Below are 20992 nucleotides of genomic sequence, written 5' to 3' on the forward strand. Positions count from 1 at the left end.
GGACTTGATGGATATCACTCCATTACTGATTTCCATGAGGCAAATTTGGGACCCAGCAGAACTAGGGGTGGTCTTTCTCCCTAGCTTCTCCTCAGTTTAGACTTTTGGAGCTGCTCAGGAATTTTACCCAAATGATAAGGAGATTTTTTTCAGCAAAATTCCATATTGGAAAGCCAGAATGTGATCAAATTCCTAGATTGTGAGCTCCTTGAGAGAAAGAGTCTGTATCTAATTCCCACTTGTATCTTCTTTCCCAGTGCTTAGGACAGTGCACTACACAAAGTGTTTAATAAATATTACTAAAAAAGAAAACTTTTATTCTTCAAGACTATAAGAGCTGGGTCACTGAAGTTTCAATGATCAAGTCCCAGCGTACCATGTTGTATTGTGAGATACATTGATTTTTAGGAAGGAAACTGTTACTTGGAGATTGTCAAGTACCTCAGATATTCCCTTCCCTGTCTCTACAGTAATTTTAAAAAGAAAAAAAGAACTGCCTTTCCTGCCTAAATCAATTAAAAAGGATTTATTGAGTTCCTACGTAGTGTAAATCCCTGGTCTAATCCTAGCTCTCCCTATTGTTTTCTATGTGTTCTTGGTCAAGTCAAGTAACTTCTCTTTTCTCCCCTGTTTTTCCTCCTACTTAGCTGTGAGACAGGGACCATCTCCAACCCCATTAATTTCTATCTACCCCAGTGCTTAGAACAGTTTTGACACATAATGCATAAAAAATACCATTTATAAAAAGAGTTCACTGAAAGCAAAGACACACATTCCCTGACCTCAAGGAGCTCTAATGGTTCAAATCTACATCTCCAGTTTGGACCTCTGTCCTTCCCTGCAATCTCACATTTCCTCCTGCCTTCGGAACATCTCTACTTGGATGTCTTGGTAACACCTCAGATTAAATGTATCCAAAACTAAACTCCTTATCTTCCCACCTAAACCTTGTCTTCCCCATGTACTTCCTATCACAATACCACAATCCCCCTTATCTCACAAGCCCGTAACCTTGACATTGTCCTCTACTCATCTTTCTTATTCTACCTACATGTTCAATCTGCAACCAAATCCAGACATTTCAACCTTCACAACATTGCTAAAATCCACCTCTCCCTTTCCATCCAAACTGCTACCAGGCTGATTCAAGGATTTATTCTACCCCACCTTGACTACTGCATCTGCCTTCTTGCTGGCCTCCCGACCTCCCTGTGTCTTCCCATTCCAGTCCATACTTCACTCTACCTCATGCATCATTTTTCAACAAAATCCTTCAGTCCATATCTTTTCACTCCTCAAGAACCTCCAATGGCTCCCCATCTACCTCCACATCAAACAGAAAGTCCTTACCATCAACTTTAAAGCACTCAATCACCTCACCCCATCCTACCTCACCTCATTTATCTCCCACTATAGTCCAACCCACAAATTCCACTCCTCTAGGGTCAACTTACTCACTGTGCCTTGATTTTCTCCACCTTGCCACCAACCCCTTTCCCACATCCTCCCCCTAGCCTGGAACTCTCTCCCCCTCTATATAAGCCAGACCACCACTCCCTCACCTTCAAAGCATTACTGAGGTCACATCTCCTCCAAAGAGGTCTTCCCTAAATTAATCCCTCTTTTCCCCAGCTCACTCTCTCTTCTGCATTATCTAGGCAAATGGATCTGTGATCTTTGGGCATTTGATATTCGCCCCCCAACCCACAACACTTAAGTACATATCTTTATAGATTATAAATTATTTATTTATATTAATTCCTGTCTCCCACTCTAGACTGTAAATTAGTTAGGGACAGCGAACATATCTGCTAATTATGTTGCATTGTACTTTCCCTAACATTTAGTAAGTGCTCAATAAGTACCACTGACTGACTACCTGATAATGCTATGTGCTGGGTTGCCATTAAATTTCCTGGGAATCTTGTACATTTCTTAAATTAAATGCTCCATCTTTGATTTAATGTAGTGGACACTGCAATTTATCCCAGGTTGGTGGTCTATGGAGATTAAAATAATTATCAAACAACTCTTCTCTCAATGGTATGTAATCTAGAAACTTTCACAAAGATTCATGAACTATCATAATCAAAAAGCCCAAACACATGAGGCATAAATTCAGAAAAAAGCTGAGAGAAACCTGGCCTTTCTATTAATATCACCCAATCACCCAACCTCATAAACTACTCTTCTCTTCCCCCCACACTTTGATGTAAACATAAATCATTGCTTTTCCCCTACCTTCTTCCTCAAGGATCCTCTCTCTTCATTCTCATTTATCCTCCCAACCTCTCTTCCCTAAACCCTTCTTCCTTCCCTCCTCCTGGTCTTTCCTAGTCTTCTATTTATAATTTATTTTAATGTCTGTCTTCCCCTCTAGACTGTAAGCTCCTTGTGGGTAGGAAAAGTGTCTACCACCTTTGTTATATTGTAATAATAATAATAATGATGGTATTTGTTAATCCCTTACTATGTGCCAAGCACTGTTCTAAGCACTGGGGAAGATACAAGGTATTCAGGTTGTCCCACGTGGGGCTCACAGTCTTAATCCCCATTTTACAGATGAGGGAGCTGAGGCACAGAGAAGTTAAGTGACTTGCCCAAAGTCATAAAGCTGACAAATGGCAGAGCTGGAATTAGAACCCATGACCTCTGACTCCCAAGCCCGTGGTCTTTCCACTAAGCCACGCTGCTTCCCTACCCACAGCTCCCAAGCACATAATACGGTGTTCTGAACACATTAAGTGTTCAATAAATACAACTGATTGATTGGTTGATTAGGAATAAACTAAATATATCAATATATGAATCCTCTGTAGTGAGTTTCTTTTATTTTGACCAAGACGCCAGAGTGTAGATGTACTCTCTTTCCTTTTGCAATTTTGCTTTCTGTGTGACTATATCTTGTAATGGCAGTAACAGTAATTCTCATTTTCTTGCCAGAACCCTGTGATGGTGTGTTCCAGTTTACTTCCAAACCTGTATCCAAGAGCAGTGCCATACCCACAGGGGCACTCAGAAATGTTAAGTGATGGCAACAGAGAAGGAGAAGGAGGAGAAGGTAGGTAGTACAGTTAACCTTCGGTTGTTAGACAACCCTCCTGGAGGTGAAACTGTATTTACGAATATGAGTGGCACACTGAGAATCTCACAGGAGTCAGTAGATGGATTTTGAAGAAATAGTCCCAGAAACCTGTGGTCTCTATAACTATTTTGACTTGGGCTTGAATGGGAAGTTTTAAATGAGGAATGAATATGATGTATTTCTGAGTAGACTGTGGTCTGAATCTTGTATAACTTAAAGTTCCATATGCTGCCTCGGAAAAAAAGTGGAAAGCATGACGGGGCTAGCCCAGTGGCAAATTAGGAAAATATAAAGTGGTCACTGGACCAGCTTCATTTTTCAAGGGGGAAAGAGGAGCACTGATGCAAAGAAAGAAGAAGGAGAGTCTCAGGGCAGTCAAGATTTCAAGGACTCTAGAGAGTTGAGAGGATCATTGAAAGGGAGACTACTTCTCTAACTTTTGAAGGTAAAGAAATTCAAATTTAATGCAAAATCCAGAGCTGGGATTTTAACCAGGTTCAGAATGACCACTGAGACAGAAAAAACTTGGCAGCGGTAATGTTTTATATTTACTCAAGTGGAGAAACATAGAAGAAGGAGAGGCCATCTGGACAACAGTTGTATTTGTCAAGTCAAAAAGTGACCAAAACACATGCTGGTGCCTTATCAATGACATGGTCACAGCCAGGAGAACTCATGCAGGGTGGAATGGGAGAAAGAAGAATGTCAGAGAAAAGTTCTTTAGGGAATGGAAGAAATGTGGGTATTGGTTCTCTTATTAAAGAAAGGGACAAGCTGCCTAATTTAGGGAAATGATACGTTTAAGAGTAGTCTATGAATGTTAAATCTGGACAGATTTTTCAACTTTTTTTTTCGCTAAGAGAAAAACAGAGAGAGTGAGGAGAGAGCGACCTCATAATTCTCTGTGTCTTTATACTTTTCACTGGATTTTGCAAAGCCGTTACAAAATGTGTGAAAGTCCTTCTGACTTGTACTTTTTTAAAGTGGGGGAAAATGTTGATATTCACAAAGGATGGGGGGAGAGAGACTGTTAATTGTCACTAATATGTGAACAGAAAATATTTGGGTAGATCTGGACTGATCAAAGAAGCTCAAGTTTATCACACATTCTTCTTCATTCTCGGAAAACAAATTCAAGTTCACATACAGGATGCTTTTAAGATGTGGTCTGACTCTGTTCAGAAAACATACCAGAGGGAAATACAGTCAAAGAACTATATCTAGGAAAGCTGGAACTTGAAACTATAAAAGCAGATGTAGTTGGAAAAAATTCACAAAGGAATGGTAAGCCATCCAGAAAACGAGAGATCCTAAAGTGACATTTTGAAATTCCAAAAACACCATCACCCGGAAAACCAAGAAAGGCAGAAAACAATGAGATTTAGCATTACATGTGAGTTCTCCTGATATAGGTCAGTTGCTGGAGCGATCACAGTGGTCACAAGACAAGACCAAGTATGGCGCCTGATTGAAAAACTAAGTGATCTCAGTATGGGCCGGGGACATGCCTGTTAAGTCTGTTGTATTGTACTTTCCCAAATGTTTAGTGGCCTGTACATAATAAGTGCTCAATAGCTATCACTGATTGATTGATTTGATACCAGCAGCAGGTCTGAATTCTGGAAACTATTCGGCAAATTTCACTGCTCTGAAAAGTTAATCAAGGTTTTGTGGCTATTCCATGGCAACATGGCTGGCTGGGGCTGATGATAACAATAATGACGCTATTTGTTAAGTGCTTACTCGGTGCCAAGCACTGTTCTTACAAGGCAATTAGGTTGCCTTAATCCCCATTTTACAGATGAGGTGACTGAGGCACAGAGAAGTTAAGTGACTTGCCCAAAGTCACACAGCTAAGTGGCAGAGCTAGGTTTAGAATAATAACAATAATAATAATGGTATGTGTTAAGCGCTTACTATGTGTGAAGCACTGTTCTAAGCGCTGGGGTTGATACAAGCTAATCAGGATGTCCCACGTGGGGCTCACAGTCTTAATCCCCATTTTACAGATGAGGCAACTGAGGCACTGAGAAGTTAAGTGACTTGCCCAAAGTCACACAGCTGATAAGCGGCAGAGCCGGGATTAGAACACACAACCCCTGACTCCCAGGCCGAGCTCATTCCACTAAGCCACGCTGCTTCTGTAATGATCCGTTCCCTCATACCCACTAGAGTAAAGCAGAAATTCATAGCTGGTGTCAATATATTCCAATATATGAATATTCAATATATGAATGTTCAATATATTCCAGCCATGTGGAAAGAAGCAACAAAAGATCTGGATACAGGTGTTAGTTTCTGAGAAACTTAATATCGAAGCTATGAACACTTCAACACAGTTACGTGAGGCGAAACATGTGAAGAGAATGAACTAGCAAAATAACCGTCATAAGGTGAAGTGAAATTGGGAGGTCTCAGACAATGTTAGGTCCCAGTTGAAAACTGGGAGTCATTTGCCAAGGATATGCCAACCTGGCATAATGCTACCAAGAAAGGAGTGGCTCTCCTCAAGCCAGAGCTTCATAAGGAACAAGGAAGCAAAAATGAAACGTCACCAGGACTGTGATCATGAAGTATGACACACAAGGGTCAACCTTTTGGTGGACAAAATTCCACAATGACTGTAGGTACCGCACTGGTCTTTTCAATCAATCATATTTATCAACTGCTACTGTGTGCAGAGTATTGTTCTAAACTGTTGGAAGAATACGGTATAACAGCTGGTAGACACATTCCCTGCCCTACTACACATGCAGTCAAAGGTGATCTTCGCCACCTATCAAGTCTAGAAGCAGCTTGGCTCAGTGGAAAGAGCCCAGGTTTGGGAGTCCGCGGTCATCGGTTCTAATCCCGGCTCCGTCACTTCTCTGCTGTGTGACCTTGGGCAAGTCACTAAACTTCTCTGTGCCTCAGTTCCCTCATGATTAAGACCGTGAGCCTTATGTGGGACAACCTGATTACCTTGTATCTATTCCAGTGCTTAGAACAGTGCTTGGCACATAGTAAGCGCTTAACAAATAGCACCATTATTATTATTACTTCAAGTACAAAGGATGATTATATGAACGTTGATTGATTGAAGCCAGATTGGTTTTCTTGTTCAGATGCTGAATTTGGTGACAGCTTAAAATTATATGTTGTTTACATAAACTTTGGGTTAAGGGATAGGATTTTCCTGGGGAAGGATAGTCAATGACAATCTTTTTTGATACCAATCATCAGTCCAAAGTTTTTGTCCTGAACTAACAAAAATTATGCAATCTTTTTCATTGAGCTTGCTACGAAGAGGGTGAAGATCTTTCTTGAGCAAAAAGGAAAGAGGTTTAAATGAAGGGTAAGAATAGGGCACCCTAATTGTTACTGTTATAAAAAATTAGAATGGGATTCATCTGTTTTTCTGGCCTGAATCCAGGACTTGATAACTAATGATGCAAGTATCTACTCATGGACCAGGTAGCTGAAGCCACAAATAGTTTGAGTGAATAGTTTGCAAATAATATGAGTGAAGTAGAACCACAGTGTATAATAATCTTAAAGGGGATATATCTTCTGTTGTCCAGAATGATTTACGGCTGATCCTGATTGCAGTGTGGTATGGGTAAGGTCAAATCTTACGGTCCCTCTTCATCCTCTGCTTCTATAATAAACTGAGAAATTGTTAATGCTCTCACTGTTCTCCTTGGTTATTTAAAATAGGCTTAGCACTGAATTAAACATGCTGGGTGCCTATACATAACTGCCCATGAAAGGAAGGTCGCTAGAAGTCACAAGTATAGAAAACCACTTTTTCTCATTTTTGAGAAAAGGAAATTGTTAGGCCAAATTGGAAAGGTTACCCAAGAGAGAACTTTGTGGAAGAGCTACAAAGAAGAAGCGTTTCTTGAAAGACAAGATAGTCTCAAGGGAGAGGTCTTGACTAGAAACAGTCTACCGAGGTTGGAGAAAGCAATTTGAAGCCCATAGTGTCTATAAAGGCGGTAGAGGGGGCTTAAGAAAGATTTGCCTGAAAGAAAGCCGAGAGAGAGAGTCAGTGAAAGGTCAGAAAAGCGTTTTAGAAGAGGGATCAGAACTCACTGATGCAGAAGAAACCAAAAGAGAAAACTTTTCCCAGATTTTTTTCATTTACAGTACTGAAGTCAAATGTGAAGCAGTAGAATCGGGTTGGCTGAATAAAAGAGCAGAAATTCAATTAGAAAGACATGCTCCTAATCAGGAATTGTGATTCAACCATCCTACCCATGCCCCTTTTATAGCAAACCCTATTTGCTTTAAAACGAAAAAGTCTCTGAAGATATTAGTTCTGATTTTGGGACAGACCTAGCAATCCAACCTTTAGACAGAATTTAACTAAGAACAAAAAAATCTCAGCGTGCCGCAAAATCTAGTCACATGGTTTCTGGCACAAATAGGCTTTTTGTTGTCATTAGAGGTCATCCTCCCCCCTGACTGTTCAGAAGTTTCACATGAAATTTTTCTGATGTTTTTAGTGAAAGATGATATTTGCTTATCCTTCACAGAAGAGATTTCCACCGCAGGAATGCTGTCGAACATGTTGCATTCACAACATGACACAAAGTCTAAAAATCACAGAGAGACTAATTACTGGAGGAAAATTACACTGAAAGACCTATTTTCTCATGATGGAAATGACAGCCTAGTGCCCCGCTACCTGGCCTGATTGGGCAGATCGCCTGTGAAACATTGTTCTATTAAATTACATTATGTACGGCTGTAAAGACAAGAGGCGCTTTGGTGCTGTAACCGGCACGGTGAGAAATCGAGGTGAGCTGTCAGCTAAGTGAGGTATAATTATAAGTCTCATTTCCAGTATTTATGAACGAAGCATTAAAAAAGGTTTACCCACATCTTTTTGAAGGATAGGAAGGCTTTTGGAAGGCCCGCGGTTTTCGTAACCGACTGGTGCATTTGAAAATAATTGTGTGTGATGGTTTCTTTTGCTCTTCGTGCTAGGTCACTAAAGCTGAAAGCTGGCTGTGTGACACTCCATGTGGAAACCAGGTGGGGGATAGAGAGAGAGGATTTGTGAGGATGTGAATGGAGTTCCATTTGGTTTCTAAACCAATTCCTCTTTCTGCCAGCTAATACCAACATTCTGCCCATGGGCATCCTGCCCAATTCAGCTGTTTGTGACATCTCCAGCACTCCAGCACTTTTATTTTCCTTCCTTTGACCTCAGACCTGGGGTTTTTTGCAAGTGTTTCCCTTTGCTATCGTGCCAGACCCCTCAGCCATTTGGTGCATCACCATTCATTTCAAATTCATCATCAACAGAATCTCATTACTGACACTTTTGAGCCACCTTGGGATGGTCTGCATTGACTAACCACTTGAGGGACTACAGAAATCTATTAGATTGCAAGCTCCATATAATAATAATAATAATAATAATGGTATTCGTTAAGTGCTTACTATGTGCCAGGCATTACATTGAGCGGTGGGGTGGATGCAAGGTAATTGGATTGGACACAGTCCCTGTACCACTTTGTCCCACACAGTCTTAATCCCCACTTTATGGATGAGGTAACTGAGGCACAGAGAAGTTAAGTGACTTGCCCAAGGTCACACAGCAGACAAGTGGCAGAGTCAGGGTTAGAACCAGGGATTTTGTTCAACTTGCTTCTCTTTATCTAATCACTTAGGACAGTGCTTAGCACAAAGTCAGTCTTTCCAAATACCACAGTTTTTATTACTAAACAAATGCTATGTGATTTCTTGACCTCAAGAAGCTAACAATCTAATTTATCTTCTGACCTCCTCACAGCATCACTATCCTCGTCCATCTCCCCACCCCAACCCCAGCCCCCAGGAAAACAATGCATAAATGAACTCAGACTATTGATCGGCAATATTTAACTCTGAGGGGAAGGATAGGCCTCCCTATCCCTGCCAAAACACCACCCGGATTGCTCCCTCCAACCTCAGTAGTCTGTTTCTAGTCAAGGTCTCTCCCTTGAGACCATCTCGCTTTCAAGAAAGGCTTCTTTTTTGTATCTTTTCTCAAAGTCCTCTCTTGGGTAACCTTTCCAATTTTGCCTAACAATTTCTTTTTCTCAAAAATGAGAAAACCTGTTTTTTTATACCTGTGACTTCTAGTGACCTTCCTTTCATGGATAATTATGTTTAGGCACCCCACATGTTTAATTCAAACCTAAGCCCATTTTAATACAGCTCTCTTGTGTTGTTCTCTCCCATGTTTCAAGTATAGTGCTCTGCACACAGCAAGCTCTCAGGAAATGTGAATGATTGATTGACTGAGAAGCACTCTGAACTCAGATTGGAGGGAGAAGATTGTGGCTTTCTGGGCCTTTTTCAAGGAAGCATCATCCAACTAATTCTGCTGTCTCCCCAGTTCTCAGTACTCTATCTGATGCCTTCTATTCAAATGAACTTTGGTCTGACTGTGATTTTGATGCTCCCTGGAGGCAAAGTGAAGTGTTCCAATCTGGGAGAATGATCATCATCAATCAACATCACTCTCGGACTTGCACTATACTGATTTTCACTGAAAAGAAGAAAATATTTCCTCTGATTATAATTAAACAAACATTGCAATCAGTTTTAAAAAACATTATTGAAGTAAAACCATTGTCTAGCTGTACTTCCCAAGTGTTTAGTAAAGTGTAACGTGGCCTAGTGGAAAGAGCATGGGGCTGGGAATCAGAAGAGACCTGGGTCCTACTCCTGGTTTTGTCACTTGTCAGTTGTCAGTGGGTGATTTGGGGCAAGTCACTTAATGTTTGAGTCTCAGTTAACTCATCTGTAAAATGGGAATTAAATCTTACTCATCCCTATTTAGACTGTGAGTCCTATGTGGGTCAGGGACTGTGCCCAACCTGACTACCTTGTATCTCCCCCAACGTTTAGTACAGTACATGGCACAGAGTAAGTGCTTCACAACTACTATTTTTTTTTAAATTCACTGCACTCAGTGGGTGCTCAAAAATGCCACCACTACTATTACTATGACTGAGAAGCAGCATGGCCTAGTGGATAGAGCACAGTCCTGGGAGTCAGAAAGACCTGGGTTCTAATCCCGGCTCGGCCACCTGTCTGCTGTGTGACCTCGGGCAAGTGATTTCACTTCTCGGTGCCTCAGTTCCCTCATCTGTTAAATGGGGATTCAGACTGTGAGCCCCATGTGAGATGAGGACTATGTCCAATCTGATTTGCTTATATTCACCCCAGCACTCACAAAAATGCTTAACAAATGCCACTATCATTATTATTAATACTGCTACATTAGTCAGGATACCCCGGCAGAGGGAAATGGAGAACTGAGACAATCTGGATAAAATGGTTTTTCTGAATCCAAACTCTTGTGCTCCAGTCAACCCCAGCATATTGTGCTTTCTGTGAATTGTAGTTTCTAGTGTCAGAGGCAGAAGAGGGATGCATTAAGATGACTGGGGCACCTCCACTGCTGTTGAGCTAGGAAAGCCTACGTGAACAAGTTGTGTCAGAAGTGGATGGAGCATTGTATATTTGTAGATGTGTGTATATTTGTAGATGGGTGTATGTGTATGCAAAGTGCAAAAGAGAGTGATTGTCTATTAAGCACTCACTGTATGCCAAATCCCAGGGTGGATTCAGGACAACCATTTCAAACACAATCCCTGTCCCCCACTGGACCAAAGCCTAACAGAAAAAGAGAACCCATTTTAGAGATAAAGAAACTGAAACACAGAAAACGTCGGGGACTAGCTCAAGATCCCCCAGCACACAGGCAAGTGGCAGAGCCAGGACTAGAATCCAGGTCTCCTGACCACCGTCTTAAACTCCTTTCCACCAGGCCACATAGAGCTTCCACGAGTTACAATGAAGGTGGAAAGTCCCCTGTTTGCTGGGGAAAATAGCCCTGATGAGGGAGAAGGACTGTCAGATCTAATTATCTGTACTTACCCCATTGCTTAGCACCGAACTTGACATACAGTAAATGCTTAAAAAACCCCACAATTTATATTGTTATAATAGTAGGCAATGACCTGTCTCAAGTCAGTTTGCTGAATTTACAGCAGTGATAGGGGAGACTGAGGTGATTAAGTTTCATGTTTACATGTGCTAGTGTGTATGTGTGGGGAAAGGGGTGCAATAGAGTTTCCAGTTTAGAACAGTGGATGGGCCTCAGTTCTCAGACTTTTAGATCCAGAACATGCTTGACAAAATTGATTAGAGTGCTAGTAGTTTGGACAAAACTACTTACCCTCTTTTCTCTGTAGGCAAGCTCCTGTTGGGGCAAGAGATACAATATGTGATCAGGAGGGCAAGAGTGCAGCACGTTGTGAAGAGCACACGGGAGTTTTTTAGTTTGTTTAGGGTTCTTTATGACAGCCAATGTGACTAGAGTGCCAATTCTGTGCCGTGCCAACCAGATTTGGAGAACAATTTCCTTGGTAACTTTTGCTGTCCACCCTAACCAGCTGTTTTTCAGGATTTTTGCTGGTCCTGTCCACCTCATCTAAGCACCTTAGATGGTTCTTTGTCAGAAATCTTCATTATCCATGGCAAGGCCCCAGAAGGACAAACCAGAACTGGAATCTCAGACTAGTGCTCTCACGCCTGGACCAAGCGTGGGGATGGGAATAGGGGTGAGGAAGGAAAAAGGGTGCCTGGGAATGACTGTGAGCATGTTGATGTAGGGTTGGGAGAACAGGTCTGGGTAGCATGTTGATGTAGGGATGTTAGAACAGGTCTCTGTTTATGAAAGCACGTCTGGTCTGGGTCTGTAACTATCTGTGTGGTAGAAAAGAGCAGGTCTTTGTATATGCACACGTGAGAGGCCGAGAGAACAAGTAAGCTCGTCAAAGGAGGGGAAAGTTTAATATGAAAGCAGAGCATAAGTGGATAAAAAAGAGAAGCAGCTAGGATGATTAAAAGGAGAGGTAAGTCGAAAAGCATGAAGAGTAATTTTGAGATGACTTATTTAGAAATTCCTGATCTGTTTCATGAGTCTCAGTTTGTTTTCCAAATAATTCACGTAAACCAGATTTATCTCCAGCACCTGGATATTTAGAACAAAAATATTATTTTGATTAGATAGCTCTGAAAAAACAAATCAGCTATTCACTTCCATTTCTTCATTTAACCCTCCCACTCTGTCACATAGTCCATCTCCCCTCTAATAGTTTTCCTTGTTTGAAGCAGGAAGCCTAGGGAACTTACTTTTCTCATAAGAGAAGAAAAAGCAGGGATGAGGAAGATGATAAGGAAAGAGAAAAGAGCAAAAAAAAACAAAAAATAAAACAGAAAAAGACGGAAAGAGAAAAACACAAAAATACAGAGTATAAGATGGAAACTGACCCAGGTGGTAGAGTGGCCCCAAAATTGTCTCAAGAGCCACTCAGAGCCACTGGAGCTACAGGTTACCTAAATCCCATGGGTAATGTATAATTAAAATAGAAATATTGATCAGACAGGACTTATCCGCTCTCTATTCTTCCTAGTAAATTTCTCTGAAATGTAGATTATGAGAGAGACAGGGAAATAAATTCAGAGAGAAAGAAGATAGAGATCCAAAATCTAGGCCCTCCACTTACACCCTCGACTCCATCCTTTTGCACCTTATTAAAACCCCTGCTCCTTCCCTTCCTTGACAGCCATTCAACCATTCACTTTCCTTCAACCATTCACTTTCCAGTAGCTATTTCCCCACTGCTTTCAAACATATTCATGTATTCCCTATCCTAAAAGAATCCTCCCTTGACTTCATGGCTCCCCCCAATTATCACCCTATCTCTCTCTTGGCTGTTTATCCTTGGACTCTTTAGTGAGTTCCTCCTCTGCCTCCCATCCCCTGACTTCCATGGGAGTTCTTCCAAGCTCAGTTCTGGGTCCCCTCTCCACCTGTACCCCACTCACTTGGAGAACTCATCCGCTCCCTCTGCTTCAACTACCATCACTAGGAAGATGATTCCCAAATCCACCTCTCCACCCCTGATCTCTTTTCTTTTTTGAAGTCTCGCATTTCCTCCTGCCTTCAGGACATCTCTACCTGGATATCCCACCATCATCTCAAACTTAGCATGTCCAAAACAGAGCACTTCATCTTCACACCCAAAACTTCCCCTCTCAGTGTATTTCCCATCACTATAGACAGTACTGTCATCCTCCCTGTCTCTCAGGTCCATAACATCAGCTTATATTATACTCTCCAAGTGCTTAGTACAGTGCTCTACACACAGTAAATGCTTAATGATTACGATTGATTGACCGATTATCCTTGACTCATCTCTCTCGTTCTACCGGCTTATTCAATGTCACCAAATCTTGTCGTTTCTACCTTTCCGGCTAAAATCCATCTTTTCTTCTCCATCCACATTGCTACCATGCCGATCCAAGCATTTATCATAGCTCGCCTTAACTACTGCATCTGCCTTCTGTGCTGAGGTAAATCAGGGCACCAGCCATCTCAAGGTCGAAACATTACCTCCTGACTTCCCGAGCTAGCAAAGCAGAACTTGGAAGCGTGACGGGAGGACACTGCAACCGAAACCGCTAGACCAGGAATGCGGAAGGTGTCCCTCTCCCCCGTGCCAAACAAATAAGATATGGAGGATCAGATGGGGAAATGGAGATTGGACAAGCAGAAACCGAAAGCCCAAACAACCCAGAAGGAGAGATAATAAATACCTGCCGCCTCTGACGTTCTGGGCAGTGGATGGAGACTTGCAGCAGCCGGCTGAGAATTGTCTCTGCCCAGAGGATGGGATGTCTGTTCTGTCTGCAGCAGAAGTGAGGAACCGTGGGACAGGTGAGTTTCCTGCTGAGCGTTCGGGGCGCTGGAGGCTAGGTGCTTTTCTACGTGCATGTAATGGCTAAGTGAATTCCTCCCTAGAGGGAAGCGCTCATAAGGAGGGAGCTTGGTACTTCACCACATGCGAATAGCACATAAGTGTATTCCTCCCAAAGGGAAGTTCAATTCGTTGCATGTGAATAGCTAAAAATAAGTGTTTTCCTCCCAAAAGGGAAGTTCAGTTCTCCACGTGGAATAAATTTTGGATAGCTCAGCCTTTCTTACTCTGATCTCTCACTGTGCCAATTTTGAACCCATCCCCAGGCTAAGGGTGACACCTCCTCGCTGACCTCAATGCTCCCTGTCTTTCCCAACTCCAGACCATACTTCACCCTGCTGCCCAGATCATTTTTCTGAAAATCATTCAGTCTACATTTTCCCAGTCCTCAAAAACCTCCAATAGCCCTCCATCCACCTCCGCATCAAAGAGAAACTCCTTTAAAACTCCTTTTAAGCAATCGGCTTTAAAGCATTCAATCAGATCACCCCCACCCCACCCCATCTCACCTCCCTGATTTCGTACTATAACCCAGCCCACAGACTTTGTTCTTCTAATACCTCTCTTTACCTCAATCTCATCTATCTCTCCTCCAACCCCTTTCCATATGCTCCCTCTGTCCTGAATCACCCTGTCCCTTCTTATATGACAGACCACCACTCTCTCCACCTTCAGACCCCTACTAAAATCACAAATCCTCCAAGAGACCTCCAACTAAGCCCTCATTTTCCCTTCCTTTATGGTATTTGTTAAGCACTTACTATATGGCAAGCACTGTTCTAAGCACTGAGGTATATACAAGTTTATCAGGTTGGATATAGTCCCTGTCCGCATGGGGCTCACAGTCTAAGTAGAAGGGAATAGAGAAGCAGCGTGGCTTAGTGGAAAGAGCACAGGCTTGGGATTCAGAGATCGTAGGTTCTAATCCCAGCTTCTCTACTTGTCTGCTGTGTGACCTTGGGCAAACTACTTGACTTCTCCATGCCTCAGTTACCTCATCTGTAAAAATGGGGGTTAAGACTGTGAGCCCCATGTGGGACAAGCTGATTACCTTGTATCTACCCCAGCGCTTAATACAGTTCTTGGCACATAGTAAGCACTTAATAAATACCATACTTATCATTATTATTATTATTATTATTTAATCCCCATTTTGCAGTTGTGGAACAGGAGACACCGAGATGTTAAGTGATGTGCCCAAGGTCACACAGTAGGCAATTGGCAGATCAGAATTAGAACCCAGGTCCTTCTGACTCCCAGTCCTGTGCTCTTTCCACTAGGTCATGCTGCTGCTTCTCTTTCTTCCTTCTGCATCACCTATGCATTTGGATCTATACTCTTTAAGCACTTGATATGCACCCACCCTCCTCATTTATTTATTCATTCAATATGAAGGAGCATTTATTCATTCAATCATATTTACTGAGTGTTTACTGTGTGCAGAGCACTGTACTAAGAGCTTGGAAAGTACATTTTGGCAATAGAGAGAATCCCCATCCAACAACGGGCTCACGGTCTAGAAGGGGGGAGACAGACAACAAAAAAAGCAAAACAAGTAGACAGGCATCAGTACCAGGAATATAAATAAATAGAATTATAGATGTGTATACATCATTAATAAAATAAATGGAAATATGAATATGTGCATATGTACACAAATGCTGTGGGGCAGGGAGAGGGTAATAATGTTGGTATTTGTTAAGCGCTTACTATGTGCAGAGCACTGTTCCAAGCGCTGGGCTATACAGGGTAATCAGGTTGTCCCACATGAGGCTCACAGTCTTAATCCCAAATTTTACAGATGAGGTAACTGAGGGTAGAGCAGAGGGAGAGAGTAGGAGTGATACGGAGGGGATGAGGAGCAGAGGTAAAGGGGGGCTCATTCTGGGAAGGCCTCCTGGAGAAGGTGAGTATGTATCTACATATCTGCAATTTATTTTAGTGTCTGCCTCCCATTCCAGAGTGTAAGCCCCTTATGGGCAGGAAATATGTCTACCAACACTGTATAGTACTCTCCCAAGCACTTAGTACAGTGTTCTGTACACAGCAGCATTCAATAAATATGACTGATTGGTTAAAGGTGGGAGCACCTAACTCTCTCTCTGAATTTGTTTCCATTAGCCTGATACTTTATAAAAAAAAAAAGTATTTGTTAAACTCTTAGTACGTGCCAGGCACCGTATTAAGCAGTGGGGTAGGTTCAGCTAATCAGTTTGGACACCATCTCACCATCTTGATCCCTATTTAACAGGTGTGTTAACTGAGGCACAGAGAAGTTAAGAAATTTGCCCACAGTCACATAGCAGGCAAATAGAGTCAGAATTAGAACCCAGGTCCTTTCAACTCCCAGGCCCACCTTCTATCCACTAACTTCTGTTTCTTCTAAGATTCCTGTTGAGCCTCCCCACCTGCTCCAATGCATAGCCCTAATAAGCACTTCCCTACTAGCTCAGTGGAAAGAGCCCGGGCTTGGGAGTCAGAGGTCATGAGTTCAAATCCCAGCTCTGCCACTTGGCAGCTGTGTGACTGTGGGCAAGTTGCTTCGCTTCTCTGTGCCTCAGTTATCCCATCTGTAAAATGGGGGTGAAGACTGTGAGCCCCACGTGGGACAACCCGATCACCCTGTATCTACCCCAGCATTTAGAACTGTGCTCTGCACATAGTAAGCACTTAACAAATACCAACTTTTTTTAGAGAAGCAGCATGGCTCGGCGAAAAAAGCCCGGGCTTGGAAGTCAGAGGTCATGGGTTCAAATCCCAGCTCCACCACTTGTCAGCTGTGTGACTTTGGGCAAGTCACTTAACTTCTCTGGGCCTCAGTTACCCCATCTATAAAATGGGGATGAAGACTGTGAGCCCCACGTGGACAACCCGATCACCTTGTATCCTCCCCCGCGCTTAGAACAGTGCTTTGCACATAGTAAGTGCTTAACAAATGCCATCATTATTATATTAATATGTAGTCAAACCCTGGGGTAGAGCATCCCTAAAGGAAATTTGAAGGCAAATAGGAGATTGATTTCATAATCTGACAATTAACATAATAATTCTATAATTATATTCACATAGCAGTGCTATAATGTAATGCAAATTTTAACACAATTTGTAAGGCTAGCATTCAGATCTGATCTACATGCTATGGGAAGTAAGATGGCATACTGGATAGGGCACAGTCCTGGGAGTCAGAAGGTCAGGGTTCTAATTCTGGCTCCATCATTTGTCTGCTGTGCATCCTTGGGTGAGTCACTTCACTTCTCTGTGCCTCAATTACCTCATCTTGAAAATGGAGAATAAGAATGTGAACCCCATGTGGGACAGGGACCGCATCCCACCTGATTTTTTTGTATCCCACCAGCACTTAGTACAGTACCTAGCACATAATAAGCACTTAACAAATATCACAACTATTATTATTATTATCTGCCCAAATTTTTTTCCCAAAAAGATCTTATTTCAACAAGCAGGTTTTATTTGGATGGCTTCATACCAGCTAAACCATTTTTGTTGAAACTATTTGGCTTTTTCATCTGAAAGTGTTTCCTTCAAGAGCGTTCTGTTTTTGTCAGATACAAACTTTTAGGATTGTTTAAGCTGCCCAAAATATTTTACAAGCATCTCCACTCATTCTCCACTCCCTCCCATGGTGCCTTAACCAGCACTTCTTTGGTAAAGTGAAATGTGGAGGGGATTTACACAAAATAGACACGAACAACACTTGATAGTGGATTTTGGCAGGGAACATGTCTCCCAACTCTTTTATATTGTATTCTCCCAAGTACTTAGTACAGTGCTCTGAACACAGTAAGTGCTCAATAAATACAATCAGTTGCTCAGGATCCTAGTCTCCCTAACACAAAAGTTGATGCTGAAAAATTGGTAAAATTACATGTGTCTGATGTAGGCTAAAAATTTGTGTAGATCTGAGGTCATAAAGTTGTTGTAAAGATTTACAGGTAATTATAATAACTATGAGACTATTTTCCTATGTGATACTTTGCTACAAGGATAATGAGCACGGTAGAAATTTTAAAAATACTAATTTCACACTTATACCTCTTTAAAAGGTCAGTAATTGATGCGTGTTATACATTCAAAAGATAAAAGATGCAAAATAGAGCCTGGTCAGTGAAGGTCAGAAATCTAAAATGATAATCGCAAGTTAGTTCAGGAATTCTCTCACTGTTCATTCAGGGGAAAGTTACCTCAGAAAAGGAAGGATATCATGTCTAAATCTACAGCTCTGACTTCCTTCCTCTGTAATATCTGTGCTGAACAGTCCTGAATTAGCTTCCGTTTTCCATCATTCTTGTCAGCAAAATCTGCCAGTTGCTTTAAGTCTGATTATACAAACTGGTAATGTAATTAAATATGTTTTAAGCCTATCTCTGATGTCACAGCTTCAAATATAGCCACATAAAATTTAGCTATGAGTATTTCATACATAATTTATATATACAAATGTGTTTGCATGTGTATCTGGATTAAGAATTATAAATGTAGATTATGTAATTTATATCTAGGTATGTTTAACTCTGTTTAGCTTCAATCAGACAATGGTTTGAGGGGTATTTTAAGTGAGGGAAACCCTACAGTAATATTTTCGCATTTTACAGTCTGAGGGGGTTGCATGATAGGCAACCGTATTGCGATATTGTTTCCAGTAAATCTTGATTCCCTACACAGATACACAGCAAACACATTTGTATATCTATCTGTAGGTTTAAGGACACAGAACCTGTGCAAGATATTGATTAAAGTGATGGTGTTTTGTGGAGCAATATCCCACTCTCTCTTCCATGTCTGTTGTCTTCCCATTAGGGCACGAGTGAAACAATCAAATTGGGGGGGGATAAGAGGAGGGAAGTAGTTTGAAAAGTGTGCACAAGAATTTTGTATACCGACTCCTTTATTTTCTTCCATTTTCTAAGTGTTTACTATGTTCCAAGTACATGACTAAGCATTGGGGTAGATACAAGGTAATCAGGTAGTGCACAATCCCTGCCTCACCTGGGGTTCATAGTCTAAGTAGGAGAGAGTAGGATTGAATCCCCATTTTACAATTAATTAATCAGTCGATAAATGGTACTTACTGAGCGCTTACTGTGTGCAGAGCACTGTACTAAGCACTTGGGAGAGTACAATATAGCAAAACTGGCAGTCTTGTTCCTTGTCAATAATGATCTTAAAGTCTAGATCATTTTTCTACAAAACCACCGAGTCCGTGTTTCTCGACTCCTCAGAAGTGGTTGCCCATCCAGCTCTGCATCAAACAGAAACGCCTTGCCGTCGGCTTTAAAGAACTCAATCACCTTGCCCCCTCCCACCTTACTTTCCTGTTTTTTCTACTACAACCCAGCCCACACACTCTGCTCCTCTAATGCCAATCTACTCCTCATGACAGCACCCAATCAGCATGTGTGCTTGCGTGGGAAATTCACCTGGCAAAAAGTCCTGAGTGCTGGAAAGCGTTTCTCCGTAATCGTGACAGACAAGTCCCAGGATTCTCTCTTCCACAGGACTCCCATGATAACTTCATCCATTCTCTTTCAGCTGCCAAATAAAGTGAAGTTCCTGGAGTTTTGACACCTTGTAAAGACATTCCAGTGGATTCTAGCACACCCAAACAGATGGTGTGAAAGGAGTACAGGGGAAGAAATTTAGACCTCTGCCAGATTCTTCTGTATTCTAGGTAACATGGTGTTTCAGGGGAGGAAAAAAGAAAGAATTGATATCATTGTTACAGTGTGCTTGCTGAGCCAAACCACCAGACTTCTGCCAAAGATAACAATGTCTTTAAGATGGCTATAAAAACTCCAAACATTGTGTGATGTAGAATAACTAGATCTGAGTGGCGCTATAAAACAATAATCTTTATTATTGTTACACTGGTTAACACAGAAGCTTACATGAAACAGCGTTTTTTATTTGTAAAAAATCACACCGGACCTCCGTATGACATCTCTATTTTGTTTCCTTTTGCATGCGAAATCTCTATTCTTCTCCCTCCCTAGGGATAGACTGACTTTTTCCACACACAAAAATTGGAGCCAGGAGAACTGTCAAAGAAAGGAAGTAAACATTACAAGGGGTTCAAATACAATTGGACCTCAGGAAAGTGCATGTGAAAGGCACACTTAAAATGCTGTAAAAAGAACTGAATTCGAGTGTTTCTGCATGTTACCCTGATGAAATCTTTTCAGCTTGACACATCTTAAAAAGGCAACTAAAGAGAACTCAACTATTACTCGGAATCATCTGTCACATCCATCACTCAGAAATCCCTCAAAGTGATTCTGACTTAGAGGAAAGAAAGCACACTTCCTCGACGTCTCTGTTTACTTTCACCTCTGGAGAAAAGTCTCACGGTTGACCTGGATCTCAGGAACCAGACACTGCTCAGAAGGAACCCGTTGACAGAAAGTCTTAGCCTTCTGGGGCTGTTAATAATAATAATAATTGTGGTATTTAAATGCTTACTATGTGCCGGGCACCATACTAAGCTTTGGGGTAGATACAAAGTAATCGGGTTGGGCACAGTCTCTGTCCCACACAGGGCTCACAGTCTTCATCCCCATTTTACAGATGAGAAAACTGAGGCCCAGAGCCATGAAGTGACTTGCCCAAGGTTATACAGCAGACAAGTGGAAGAGCTGAGCTTAGAACCCAGCTCCTTCTCCCAGCCCCGTGTTCTATCCATTCATTCATTCAATTCAATAGTATTTATTGAGCGCTTACTATGTGCAGAGCACTGTACTAAGCGCTTGGAATGTACAAATTGATAACAGATAGAGACAGTCCCTGCCCTTTGACGGGCTTACAGTATCCACTAAGCTATGATGCTTCACTCCCATGCTGTTGGGGGTGTTGATGCAACACAGTGTGGTGGTAATAAGTGTAATACTGACTGAAAAACAACAGCGCTCCACTCAGAGTAAGCGCTCAAAAAATAGTAGATTGAGTGATTGATTGACTGACAACATGTACAACTACGTAACCCCCGTTTACTGTGGAGTTGGCTAAATGTGTGGACCTTTTTCTCTTGATTGGCAGGGAATGCACCTACCAACTCTGTTCTCTTGTACTTTCCCAAGCGCTTAGT

At 41.8% G+C, this 20992-nt stretch overlaps 1 long non-coding RNA gene across 1 annotated transcript; it reads left to right on the top strand.

Annotated features, from left to right (window-relative positions):
* Positions 1-13637: 13637 nt before the first annotated feature.
* Positions 13638-20398, top strand: LOC120638252. Its single transcript, XR_005659818.1, has 3 exons — positions 13638-13853; positions 19444-19582; positions 19905-20398. It is a non-coding gene; the product is annotated as an uncharacterized LOC120638252 (long non-coding RNA).
* The last annotated feature ends 594 nt before the right edge of the window (positions 20399-20992 follow it).

Source organism: Ornithorhynchus anatinus, chromosome 3 (genome assembly GCF_004115215.2).
Source record: "Ornithorhynchus anatinus isolate Pmale09 chromosome 3, mOrnAna1.pri.v4, whole genome shotgun sequence".
Classification (NCBI taxonomy): Eukaryota; Metazoa; Chordata; class Mammalia; order Monotremata; family Ornithorhynchidae; genus Ornithorhynchus; species Ornithorhynchus anatinus.